The following is a 13451-nucleotide window of genomic DNA, read 5'->3' on the forward strand; positions in this document are numbered from 1 at the left end:
AGCATTGCTTGAGGGTCAAATACTTGTCTTGGAATTGCCCCAGAAATCGTTCAAGAGAGTTTTGGACCAAGATGGTGGAATGAGAAGATGTGGGGCTCACCTTCCCCACGAACACATCAAAAATATATCTACATGCAGAACAGTTCTCACTGAAAACTAAGTGGAAACTGGCAGAAGGACTCCTGTACAACCAAGGCTGTAAGAAAGATATATACATAATTGCCTTGGAAGGGAAGAAAATCGATTGGGTTAGGATCTGTACCCCTGGGAGGGGACTCAGAGGAAAACGGATACGTGGCAGACACCAGCCCTGGAGAGTGACTGGTTCAAGCCACGGATTGGGTGCCCCAGTCCTGGGGTCCTACCCAGGGGAGATGAGCCCTCTTGGAGGATAGCTGAGACTAACAGAAGGACTGTGGGAAGCCTGGACTCCATTTGTGAGGAGCACATGTACACTGGCTTGCCCCCAAAGTAGGGCAGAGTGAGGGCTGCTCTAGTGGCTGCTGGGTTTCCCATGACTCCCTCACCCCAAGCCAAGGCTCAGTCCCTACTCACTACATGTCACAGGATAGCACTGCATCTGAGGTGGCCGTAACTGGGGAAAAGACAACCATGGGATGCATGGACCCGTTGGTCCTGAGACTGAGCCTGGGTGAGGGGGTGGTGGCCGTTGTTTACCAACAACTTACTCAGTCTCCGGAGCAGCCCAGATCTCTGATGGCCGCTGCCCCATCATGGCTCACCCCTGATATGTGCTGAGAGACCATGGGGCTTCACCTGCCCTGCAGAGATTCCACAACATGGCAGGGGTGGCAGCAGCTGGGGGCAGAGATTGGCTGTGAGGAACAAAGGGGACTTGCACCCAAGGCTGTGACTAAGTGGAGCCACCGGTGCCTGCATAGGCAGCACACTGAACATTTGTCCATGGCCAGCACAACCTGAAAGCCCCAAAAGCCCCCCCTTGTTTCAGCACCCCTCACCTCTGGGGCAAGAGTCTCATTGTGGAGAGAGGGAAAAATACACAGTTAAAGAAAACAGAGCCATCTTTGGCCGACCCTCAGGTCTTTTTGCTCCAGCAACTTGGGATCAGACCCTACCTCCAACAGGACTGTGTGATGGCCACTGAGCAGAGAGGAAGCCCCGTCCCACCTGGCGCCAGCTCTAGCCCTTCCATCTCCAGCTCCACCCCCTACCAAGGTGATAACTGCCAGTATACCCTGAGGAAAGATGTAATTTGAATCAACATCAAATCCAGCTCTCCCACCAATGTACGGGCACACACAGTCTGTACAGGGATGCTCCCATATAAAATCACCTGTTCAAGACCACGGTAGGTGATTGTTTCAGCCGATTCATAAAGGCAGAGAACGTTATGCAAAATGAAAAGGCAAAGGAACTACTCTCAACTGAAAGAGCTAGAGGAAAGCTGGAAAAAAAAATAATGAAACAAAAACAATTTGCCAGATAAAGAATTCAAAGCATCTGTAATACAAGTGTTAACTGAATTAGGGAAAATAATTGCTGTACATAGTGAACACTTAAACAAGGAAAGGAAATATATAAAAGACCCAATCAGAAATAAATTCAATAGCAGAAATAACACAGTAGAAGGAATGAATAGCAGACGAAGTTATACAGAGGAATGCCTAAGTGATCTAGAAGATAATGGGAATCACTCAACTGGAACAGCAGGCAGAAAAGACAAGTAGAAAAAAACAAACCAATGCAACATACAAGCTCTCTGGAATAACATTAAATGTGCCAGTGTTCATGTATAGGGGTTCTAGAAGGCAGAGAGAAGGGTTTTGAAAATGTATTTGAAGAAGTTATAGCTGAAAACTTCCCAAACCTAAAGAAGGAAACAAATATCCAGGTCAGGAATCACAGAGACCCACACCAAGACATATCATAATGATGGCAAAAGTTAAGATAAAGACTTCTAAAGGCAGAAAGAGAAAAACAAAGAGTCATATACAAGAGAATCCCCATAAGGCTATCAGTGGATTTCTCTGAAGAACCTTTGCAGGCCAGAACGGAGTAACATGATATGTTCAAAGTGCAGAACAGAAAACCCTGCAACCCAGGATGCTCTAGCCAGCAAGATTATCATTTAGAACAGAAGGAGAGAGAAAGATCTCAGACAAGGAAAAACTAAGAGCTCGTCAATACTAAATCTACTCTAAAAGAAATGTTAAAGGGTCTTCTCTAGGTGGAAAAGAAGTGAGAATCTATAGAAAAGGGGAAATCCCACTAAGAAAGGCAAATATATAGTAAGGGCTGAGGATCAACCACTTAAGCCAGTACAAAGATTAAAATACAAAAAATTGTAAAAGCAACTATAACTACAATAAACAGTAAAGGGATAAACATGAAGATGTGAAATACAACATCAAAAAGCACAAACTGTGGAGGAGGGGATTAAAAATGTAGATCTTTCAGAATGTGTTTGAACTTAAAGGACTGCCAGTTTAAAACAAGTAGATATGTCAACATATATGGACCCCATGGTAACCACATATAAAAACCTACAATAGACGCACAAAAACTAATAAGAAAGGAATACAAGCACACTACTGAAAAAAATCATCAAACCACAAGGGAAGAAGCAAACAGAAAAAATGAACAGAGAAGAACTACAAAAACAACCAAAAACCAGTAAAATGGCAGTAAATACCTACAAGAGACTTCAGAGCAAAAGACGCTTACACACTGTAAGTGAGGGGATGGAAAAAATATTTCATTGCAAACGGAAGTAATAAGAAAGTAGGGGTAGCCATATCAGATAAAATAGACTTTAAAACAAGGGCTATAACAGAAGACAAAAAGGGCATTATGTAATGAAAAAGAGATCAATACAAGTAGAAGATATGCTCGTTAACATATATGCACCAAATATAGGAGCACCTACATATATAAAGCAAATACTAACAAGCATAAAGGGATAAATTGACAATAATACAATAATAGTAGGGAAGTTTAACACTGCACTTACATCAATGGACAGATCATCCAGACAGAAAATCAATAAGGCAACAATGGTCTTAAATGACACATTAGACCAGTTGGATTTAGATATCTACAGGACATTCCATCCCCAAATGGCAGAACACATTCTTTTCAAGTGTGAATGGAAAATCCTCTAGGACAGCTCACATACTAGGTCACAAAATAAGTCTCAACAAATTTAAGAAGATAGAAATTATATCAAGCGTTTTTTTTCTGACCACAAGGGTATAAAACTAAAAATCGATTACAGTGTACAGAAAAAAAAACAAACAACTGGGTAAAGAACTAACACATGGGTACTAAACAATGTGCTACTGAAAACCAATGGATCAATGAAGAAATCACAAAGGGGGAGTCTAAAAATACCCTGAGACAAATAAAAATGGAAACACTACAAAAATCTGTGGGATTCAGGAAAAGCAGTTCTAAGAGGGAAGTTTATAGTGATACAGGCCTTCCTCAATAAATAAGAAAAATCTCAAACAAGCTAACATACCACCTAATTAATTAGAAAAAGGAGAACAAAGAAAGCCCAAAGTCAGCAGAAGGGAGAAAATAATAAAAGAGAGGAAATACATAAAATAGAGATTAAAAAAACAATAGAAAAGATCAATAAAATCAAGAATTGGTTTTTTGAAAAGCAAGGAGGACCTAAATAAACAAAATAAGAAATGAAAGAGGAGAAATAACAACTGATATCGCAGAGACTTAAAAAATCATAAGAGAATACTATGAACAGTTATATGCCACCCGATTGGACAACCTGGAAGAAATGGACAAATTTCTAGAAACATATAGCATGCCAAGGCTGAATCAAGAGGAAACAGACAATTCAAAGAGACCAATCACTAGTAGTGAGACTGAATTTGTAAAGAAAAAACTCCCAGCAAACAGAAGTCCAGGACTGGATGGCTTTGGAGGGGAATTATACCAAATATATAAAGAAAAACTAATACGTATCCTTCTCCAACTATGCCAAAATATTGAAGAGTTCAGAACACTCCCAAATTCATTCTATGAGGCCACCATTACCCAGATACCGAAACCAAAGATACTACAAAAAAAGAAAGAAAATTACATGCCAATATCTTTAATGGATATAGATGCAAAAATCCTCAACAAAATATTAGCAAACCAAGTCCAATAATATGTAAAGAGGATTATACACCATGATCAAGTTGGATTTATTCCAGGGACCCAGGGATGGTTCAGTATTTGCAATGAGATACACCACATTAACAAAATTAAAAAAAAATCACATGATTATCTCAATAGATACAGAAAAAACATTTGATAAAACTGAACAACCATTCATGATAAAAACTCTCATCAAAGTGGGTATAGAGGGAAATATCTCAACATAGTAAAGGCCAATTATGACACACCCACGTCATACTCAGCGGTGAAAAGCTGAAAGACTTTCCTCTAAATTCAAGAGCAAGACAAAGATGCCCACTCTCACTGTTGGAAGTCCTAGCCACAGCAGTCAGACAAGAAAAAAAAGACATCCAAATTGGAAGGGAAGAAGTAAAACTCACTATTTGCAGATGACATGATAGTTTTATAGAAAATCCTAAAGTCTCCAGACAAAACTATTAGAACTAATAAATGAATTCAGCAAAGTTGCAGTACACAAGATTAATATACAGAAATCTATTGCTTTTCTATAAAAATGAACTATCAGAAAGAGAAAGTAAAAAACTATCCCATTTAAAACTGCATCAAAAGAATAAAGTACCTAGGAAGAAATTTAACCAAGGAGGGGAATGACCTATACTCTGAAAAGTATAAAACAAAGGATTTTGAAGATGATACAGAGAAATGGAAAGATATCCCATGCTCTCAGATTGGAAGAATTAATATTGTTAAAACGGCCATACCACCCAAAGCAATCTGCAGGTTTAATGCAATCCTTATTAAAATATCCATGACATTTTTCACAGAACTAGAACAAATAATCCTAAAATTCATATGGCGCTATGAAAGACCCACAATTGCCTGAGCAATCTTCAGAGAAAAAAAAGAACAAAACTGGAGGTATCACCCTCCTAGCTTCAGAACACTTTTTGACATAAATCATAGCAATAATTTTTTGGATCTGTCTCCTAAGAGAAAATAAAACCAAAAATAAATAAGTGGGATCTAATTAAACTTAAAAGCTTTTGCATAGTAAAGTAAACAATGGGAAAAATGAAAAGAGAATCAATGGTATGGGAGAAAATATTTGCAAATGATATGCCTGACAAGGGGTTAATGTCCAAAATGTATAAACAGCTCATACAACTCAATGTCAAAAACCAATAACAAAAAATGGGCAGAAGACCAGAATAGACATTTTTCCAAAGAAGACATATAGATGGCTAACATGCTTGTGAAGAAGCTCAATGTTGCTAATTATTAAACAAATGAAAATCAAAACAGTGAGATATACCTCACACCTGTCAGAATGGCTATCATTAAAAGTCAAAAAATAACAAAAGTAGGCAAGAGTGTGAGAAAAGGAAACCCTCGTTCACTGCTGGTAGAAAGTAAATTGGTAAACAAGACAAGAAGACAACCCTCAGAACGGGAGAAAATACTTGCCAACAAAGCAACAGACAAAGGATTAATCTCCAAAATATACAAGCAGTTCATGCAGCTTAACACCAAAACAGCAACCCAATCCACAAATGGGCAGAAGACCTAAATAGACATTTCTCCAAAGAAGACATACAGAAGGCCAACAAACACAGGAAAAGATGCTCAACATCACTAATCATTAGAGAAATGCAAGTCAAAGTCACAATGAGGTATCACCTCACACCAGTCAGAATGGCCATCATCAAAAATCTAGAAACAATAAATGTTGGAGAGGGTGTGGAGAAAAGGGAACTCTCCTGCACTGTTGGTGGGAATGTAAGTTGGTACAGCCACTATGGAAAACAGTTTGGAGGTTCCTTAAAAAACTACAAATAGAACTGCCAGATGACCCAGCAATCCCACTCCTGGGCCTATACCCAGAGAAAACCATAATCCGAAAAGAAACATGTACCGTAATGTTTATTGCAGCACTATTTACAATGGCCAGGACATGGAAGCAGCCTAAATGCCCATCAACAGGTGAATGGATAAAGAAGATGTGGCACATATATACAATGAACTATTACTCAGCCATAAAAAGGAATGAAATGGAGCTATATGTAATGAGGTGGATAGACCTAGAGTCTGTCTTACAGAGTGAAGTAAGCCAGAAAGAGAAAAACAAATACTGTATGCTAGCTCATATATATGGAATCTGAAAAAAAAATGGTACTGATGAACCCAGTGACAGGGCAAGAATAAGGATGCAGATGCAGAGAATGGACTGGAGGACACAGAGTTGGGGGGGTGGGGGGTGAAGGGGAATCGGGGGTGAAGTGAGAGAGTAGCATAGACATATATACACTACCAACTGTAAAATAGATAGCTAGTGGGAAGTTGCTGTATAACAAAGAGAGATCCACACGATGATGGGTGATGCCTTAGAGGGCCAGGACAGAGAGAGTGGGAGGGAGTTGCAGGAGGGAGGGGATATGGGGATATATGTCTAAATACAGCTGATTCACTTTGGTGTACTTCAAAAGCTGGTACAAGAGGGTAAAGCAATTATATTCCAATAAGGAGCTTAAAAAAAAATGTAAGTTGGTGCAGCCAACATGGAAAACAGTATGAATGTTCCTCAAAAAGCTAAAAATAGAATTACCACATGATCCAGCAATCTCACTCTGGGGTATATCCAGAAAAAAACAACACCAATCAAAAAGATACATGCACCCAAATGTTCACAGCAGCACCATTTGCAATAGCCAAGATATGGAAACAACCCAAGGCCCATCCACAGATCAATGGATAAAGAAGATGTGGCAATGGAATATTACACAGCCAGAAAAAAAGAATGAAATTCTGCCCCTTGCAGCAATGTAAATGGACCTAGGGAATATTATGCTTAGTGAAATGTCAGACAGAGAAAATCAAATACTGTATGATATCACTTAGATGTGGCATCTAAATAATAAAACAAACAAGCGTATGTAACAAAACAGAAACAGACTCACAGATATGGAAAATAGATTAGTGGTTACCAGTAAGAAGTGAGAAACAGAGAGGGTCATGTTAGGGGTATGGGATCAAGAGAAAGAAACTACCATGCATAAAATAAACAAACAACAAGAGTATATTGTACAGCACAGGGAATTATGGTCATTATATTGTAATAACTTTAAGTGGAGGATAAGCTGTAAAAATACTACATCACTATGCTATGCACCTGAAACTAATATAATGCTGTAAATCAACCATACTTCAATAAAAACATTTTTATAAAATAATTCATCCAAGAGAACTCTAGGAAAGGAGTCACTATACTCGATGAAGGCTCTTCTGATTCATTGAAATCTGTTTACTGTGCGGTTTCTGGTATTTCCTTTTATATATAATATTCAGCTAAGAATAAACTTAGTAGACTTATTTGCTACAAATTCATTATTCTGATAATTTCAGGCTCATTACTCACAGAGTTCTTTTTGAGAAAAATGTAAAAGAAAACGGAGAAACTAACAGGAGCAAGAGAGAGAGTGTCAGCAGGCTTCCTCAACAGTTATTTCCCAAGTTTTCTAAGAATTGCAAGACAAAGACTTTGCTAGATAAGTTAGGACTACTTTTGGATTTAAGTTATAGTTCTAAGTTTCAAATTTATGCTACTAACATGATGTGGAATTTCCTTTTTCATGTTTGTCGAGGTCACAGACCTCATCAAGTCAGGTGGGCAAGGTTTCCCATATCATATTCTGAAGCTTGTCCATTCTTGAATCACCAAGCACCACAACCCTGCCTGGTGCCCTAAGCAGATGAATGGAGGGCTTCTTTTTAGTGTGTTGTCTCTGATGAATTCCTCAATGATTTCCCACTTGTTCGGTCATTTCCCACATATTTGGGAGTACTTTACTTAGAATTTGGTTAGGTAGTATGATTTAATAAGAGGAACAAGGGACTAGGACATAGGATCTGCATTTTCTCCTGGGTTGTATGGTTTGGGAGGAGTGGTCTAACCTCTTTGAATCTTAATTCCCATCTCTAAGACGGGGATAATACTTTCTTAGCCTTCCTCACAGAATGGCTGTAAGGATCAGGTGAAATAATGTGAGTTCTCTACAGGCTCTGACATACTACAATGTAAGCTGCTGTTATCATTGGTAATGTAGAGTTGGCAGACTTGGCTTCTTCCTCTCATCTCTTACCTTGTTTTTCTTTACCTTAGCATTCTGTCTGCTCTGCTGTTGCTACAGTGGCTGCTTTGGCTGGAGGAGCTGAGATTTGTATATGTTCTAGGCCTCCTTCATGGCATGTTCTTTGTCTTAGTTGGTATCAGTATAACCTTTCCTTCATGTGAATTGAGGTAATCCTTGAAATAGGTCCTTAGCCTCTAAGTAGAAAAGGTTTTCCAAGGGTCCACTCTTTTTTGCCCCTGAATATTTTATTTTCCCACTTATAATTTAATTTTTCACTGAAAATATGACAATTATTTATATATTTTTGTACAAAATGTGATAATGATGCTTAATAGCAGAACAAATATTTATCAGTAGCAGATAAGAGCATTATCAACATGGTTTTCAATCATATTGGTAAATGATTCCATGTAATTGGGTCCCACGGCACGTCTAACAAAGCCAAACATCCAGAGATCACACAGGAGTTGTAAGAAGATCTTCTTACAACTTCTATTTTCTCTGTCATTTTAATTCTGCATTTTTATTCCATGCCTCTTGGTATACATATGAGAAAATGAATCCCAGATACATTTTTCTTGTGTTTTCTCAGATAAATTGTTTCGATGAACTCTACTTTATTGGGCTGCTGTAGTGTTGGTTATGGCTTCAGTTTTACAATTCACCTCATCCTATGGCTGGACTACTATAACTGTGATGGATCCATTCATTTAGTTACTACACAAAGTTTTACAAGATAGGAAGGCACTTCATATGCTTCAATAATGGTTACCAAAAAAGTCTGCAACCTAAGAAAAACAGCTTTTATTTAGGAAAAAAAGAATCAACTCTCTCTTATCAACCACCAACCATGCACTATAATTTTAGACGGTGTTTCAGCAGAGTATTTCTTCTCTGCCCAATGACTCAAGGGTCCAGTCTTTAAGCCAATTAAAGACAGCTATAGTGATATTCCCCACTCTCTTCCATTTCGTATAGGATGAAGTCCAAACTACCTTCTGTGGCCCACAAGGTCCCTGCATGATTTCCCTGGCCTCTGCCTGCCGTTCTGGTCATCTTGTACCACTCTCCTTCTTGCTCCTTTTGCTCCGTCTATACTGGCTTTTCTACTCCTCCGGTAGGCCTAATGCATTCCTGTCCAGTGTATTGGCACTGGTGCTTTCCTCTGCTTAGACAGCTTTCCTCTCTTCTTCCTCCCCTGCAGATCTTCTCATAGATGGTTACTTCTTGTTATTTGGGTCTCAGCTCAAATAACCCTATTCTCAGACAACCATTTTCAAGGCTCCAATCCCAAGAAGGTCCCTTACCTGACTCTCTTTCACATGACCCTGCTTTATTTTTCAGTATCTAAAGTTCTTTTGTTCATTTATCTGTTCACGTAGTTATTATCTGCTTTTCCTGCCATTCACTAGAATGTAAGCTGTGTTATGAGGGCAGGGACATTTCTTGTACTGGTCAAAGCTGGGTACCCAGGCATCTTAGAAGGGTGTCTAATGTATTGTAGCACTTTATCATTCTTGCAGAATGGGTGAATTAATGAATACCAGTGTCTCCATTTAAAAAAGAAAATAATATTAATGTTTAAACCAACATGCAAGTAAATGACTCTCAATGCAATTATGCTTATTCTGTTTTTGTGAAAGCATTTTATTTTTAACCCAGCTTTTAGGTCAAAGGTTGTCTTAGTTATCTTTCATGTTGTTACAGATCACGTTAAAATTTAGTGGTTCTTCTGCTGGGACCTGGGAGTGGGTGGAACCGGAGTATCCAGGCTAGCTTCAGGCATTGCCTCATGTTGGTTGCCTCCTCCCTCTGCCTGAGATTTGGGCTTCTTACATAATGGCTCTCTTCTAAGAGAGGGCAATCCAAGCAGACAAAAGCACAAACTGAGATCTCTTAAAGCACAGCATTTCTCCTGCTACATCCTATTGGTCAGAGCAGTCACAGAACCAACCTAGATTCAAGAGGGGGAGAAACAGATGAGGAGAGTGGCAGGGAAGGTGGAGCCATCTGTACTTCACCACAAGAATGGTGTTTTCCTAACAGAGAATAAATAAAAAGTAAGGTTTTCTTGTATATTCCCTGCAGTATGCTAGACACTGGGGATAAAGGAGATGCCCAGTCTGTGGGGAGGTGTAGTATGTAAGTCAGAGTTTGAAGTAAAGAGACTTGGGCTTTCATTGATGGCCAGTGTGTTTTTGAGTCTTGACTGTTACTGAGAAGTTTATCTCCTACTTTGCATTTCTTGGCTGAAGGAATTGGTATCTAGGTTGCTTCCGTCTATAGTGATTATATAGTATGTTATGAAAATGAGAATAATCCATTCTTCCATTCTTAGAAACTACAAAGTTGGGTATCGTTACAGGATTTTAATGAATCTTTAAAAAAATTTTTATATAACCAAGTCTAAATTATCCATGTAAGTATAATTGAATCCTACAGTCACTGATTCACATGATTTTAATCAATAGCTTCAGTTTTTCTCCCGTACCAAATCCTTTATCAGAGCTGCTAAGTATTCCCAAGAGGACTGATTCACTTTTTCTCCCGTTTCTGCCTATTATGTGATATAGGTACAAAGGCACAGTGTGTGGACAGGTAGGCAGATAGCAGGAGAAAGGAGAGGGGCCAGGGACCCAGGTAAGCAGTTACTTGCCACCCAAAGTACCAAACTACCAGCTCTTATCTAATGTCCCAGAAAAGTTTTACTACTTCTTTGATACCTGCTTTTATCCAGTCTCCAGAAGGATCTCAAATTATTCCTTGAATTCCACCATGCTGCTGGATCCCAAATCTTTTTGCTCTTACCATCTGGTGAGTTCTGGGTACTCATTTGCAAATAGCCAGGAGACACCTCTACTGGCATGCCATGTAGTCACCTTAACTTGTCCCAAGTGAATCTTTTTATTTGCCACCTTCCAGCCTGTTTCCTTTCAAAATTTGACACCTCAATTAATGCCACCGTCATTCACAAGTCATCATAGTCAGAAACACTGAGACTTCCTTGATTCTTCTACTCACACTCAGTTTTTATTTGAATTGGACCTTTCCAACCTTCTGAGTTTGACTATCTTTATTCTTTTCTATTCCCACCACCACTGATTTAATTAAGGCATTCATCTGCTCTTGCCCACAAAATAGCAATAAAGTGGTCTCCTTGCCTCCAGTCTCACTTTCTTCTAGATTATCTTACACAGTTTTGTCAGAATTACTTTTAGAAAAGCTACTTATCTGCTTAAAATCCCTCATGAATCTGTGTTGCCCACTGGATACAGAACCAACATATCTGTGTATGTATCTTTGTAGTTTACAAATCACCCAAGGTAACTTGTAATCTTACCAACTTTTTACTTTTCAGATACCAAGTAATTCCAGAAAACGTAAAGCTTTCATGCGTCCATGCCTCAGTATATGTTGTTTCAACTGCATGGAATCCCTTTCTTCATCCTGTAAAACTTATTTCAACAGCTTTATAGTGGCCTCTTGAAACCATTTGAGGGCTCCCACCACGATCCTATCACTATTTTAATGAGGAAATAGAAATGTATTTCCTCATTCGTGTTCTGATACTACTTTTGTTATTTATTGGCTTAATATTTGAATCCGCATCATCCCTTTTCTGCCAGTGTTCTGCAGAATTTGAGTTGGGCAGTATCGTTAAATGTCTAAGTTTAAATAAAGTATAGTGACCCTATTAATTAAAATAATAGTACCTAGAATGGTGTCTGGTGTTCACCATGCCTTCCCCTCACTGTGGTTAGCATCTTCTCCACCAAGCCACTGTAAATTCAAATCCACAGGAATCACAGTCAAGCTGCTCCTGAGCAACTGATAGAGTCCCATGCAATTGCTCTCCATAAATGCCAGTTTCATAAATCCTGTTTAATCTGATTTGCATCTGGTTAACCATATGCGGTTATCAAGGAAACTATCTTCCATTTCGAGACCCTCCCTCCCTGCCTTCCCTTATATGTCAGGGATTAATTCAGTCACCCGCATTTGTCTTACCCATGGCCAATTGAACAGAATTAGTATTGTTTATCAAAATCATTAAAAGTGACTTTATTTTTGGTATTAAAAATTTTTTTCTGTCCACTTCAGTAACTCAGAGGGTAAAAAAAAATTAGTTTGTCCAAGTTGTTTTCAAAATTACAAATTATTTCCTTTATTCCATATTGTAACATAAGGCAACTTAACATTCCCAATTTTCCAAGTTATAAGGTTTTGATTGAATATTACATACTATGTATTTTTTGCTCTGATTCTGGTATTTAAAATAAGTCCATTTTACTTAATTTAAATGTAGACATTTAAAAGTACTGCCCAACTCAAACTGTGTAGAAGACAGGCAGAATGACATGACAAATACTGGATGCCAGTGTTAAATGACTGTCTGATATAAAAGGGACATATTACTGACATCACACCTTCTCTCCATTCCTTCCATGAATGTGGATGTTCTCGGCAGGACAAACCAAAAGACTCACAGAGGTACTACCCTTGACATACCTGAATTGCTCAAACTAAGAATAGCAGCTGTGTATTTAATAACTTTTGTCATGTGAAAAAAAGCCTAACTTGTGCATTAGTAAGGGTATTGAAGAGACGGGTGTTCCCACAGAACAAACTGAAAAAAGGAAAGGAGGCTATTTTAGGTGAAAGAGGATGTTAAAGTAGCTTGAGTTAATTAAATCTCCTGTTGGCCTTATTTGCTTTCTTGTCTGCATGCCTCTCTCTCAACTCAGTGTTGGCTGTCTTGAAGTTGACTGGCTTGAATAGGTGGACAACCCTTAATTTGATCTTTCCCCTGAGTCATTTCATTCAACAAAGAAATTTTACTGGGATTCTTTTTTTTTTCCTTCAAAGTCTCTTTTAAATGCCACATCTACTGTGTCTAGGAAATAACTTAGGATGTGGTTACTGGTATACAGAACATGGAACTTACTGGAAGCAAAGTGATCAGAAGTATACTGAATATTTGAAGGAATTAATTCCCAACAAAAATTCAACACTAGTTTAGAAAGCCTTTGAGTGATCATGACAATGTAAACACTGGAACCCAAAATTTTCATGAGTGGAATATAGCTTCAATTATTTAAGAGCCTTCACAGAAGGCATGGTCCTCAGTACCCACTTTAGATGGGAATCCTCCCAGAGGGCAGAGCCAAGGACCAAGGCGAACTGTGGGTGGAGTTCCTC

The sequence above is a fragment of the Hippopotamus amphibius genome, chromosome 13 (genome assembly GCF_030028045.1).
Source record: "Hippopotamus amphibius kiboko isolate mHipAmp2 chromosome 13, mHipAmp2.hap2, whole genome shotgun sequence".
Classification (NCBI taxonomy): Eukaryota; Metazoa; Chordata; class Mammalia; order Artiodactyla; family Hippopotamidae; genus Hippopotamus; species Hippopotamus amphibius.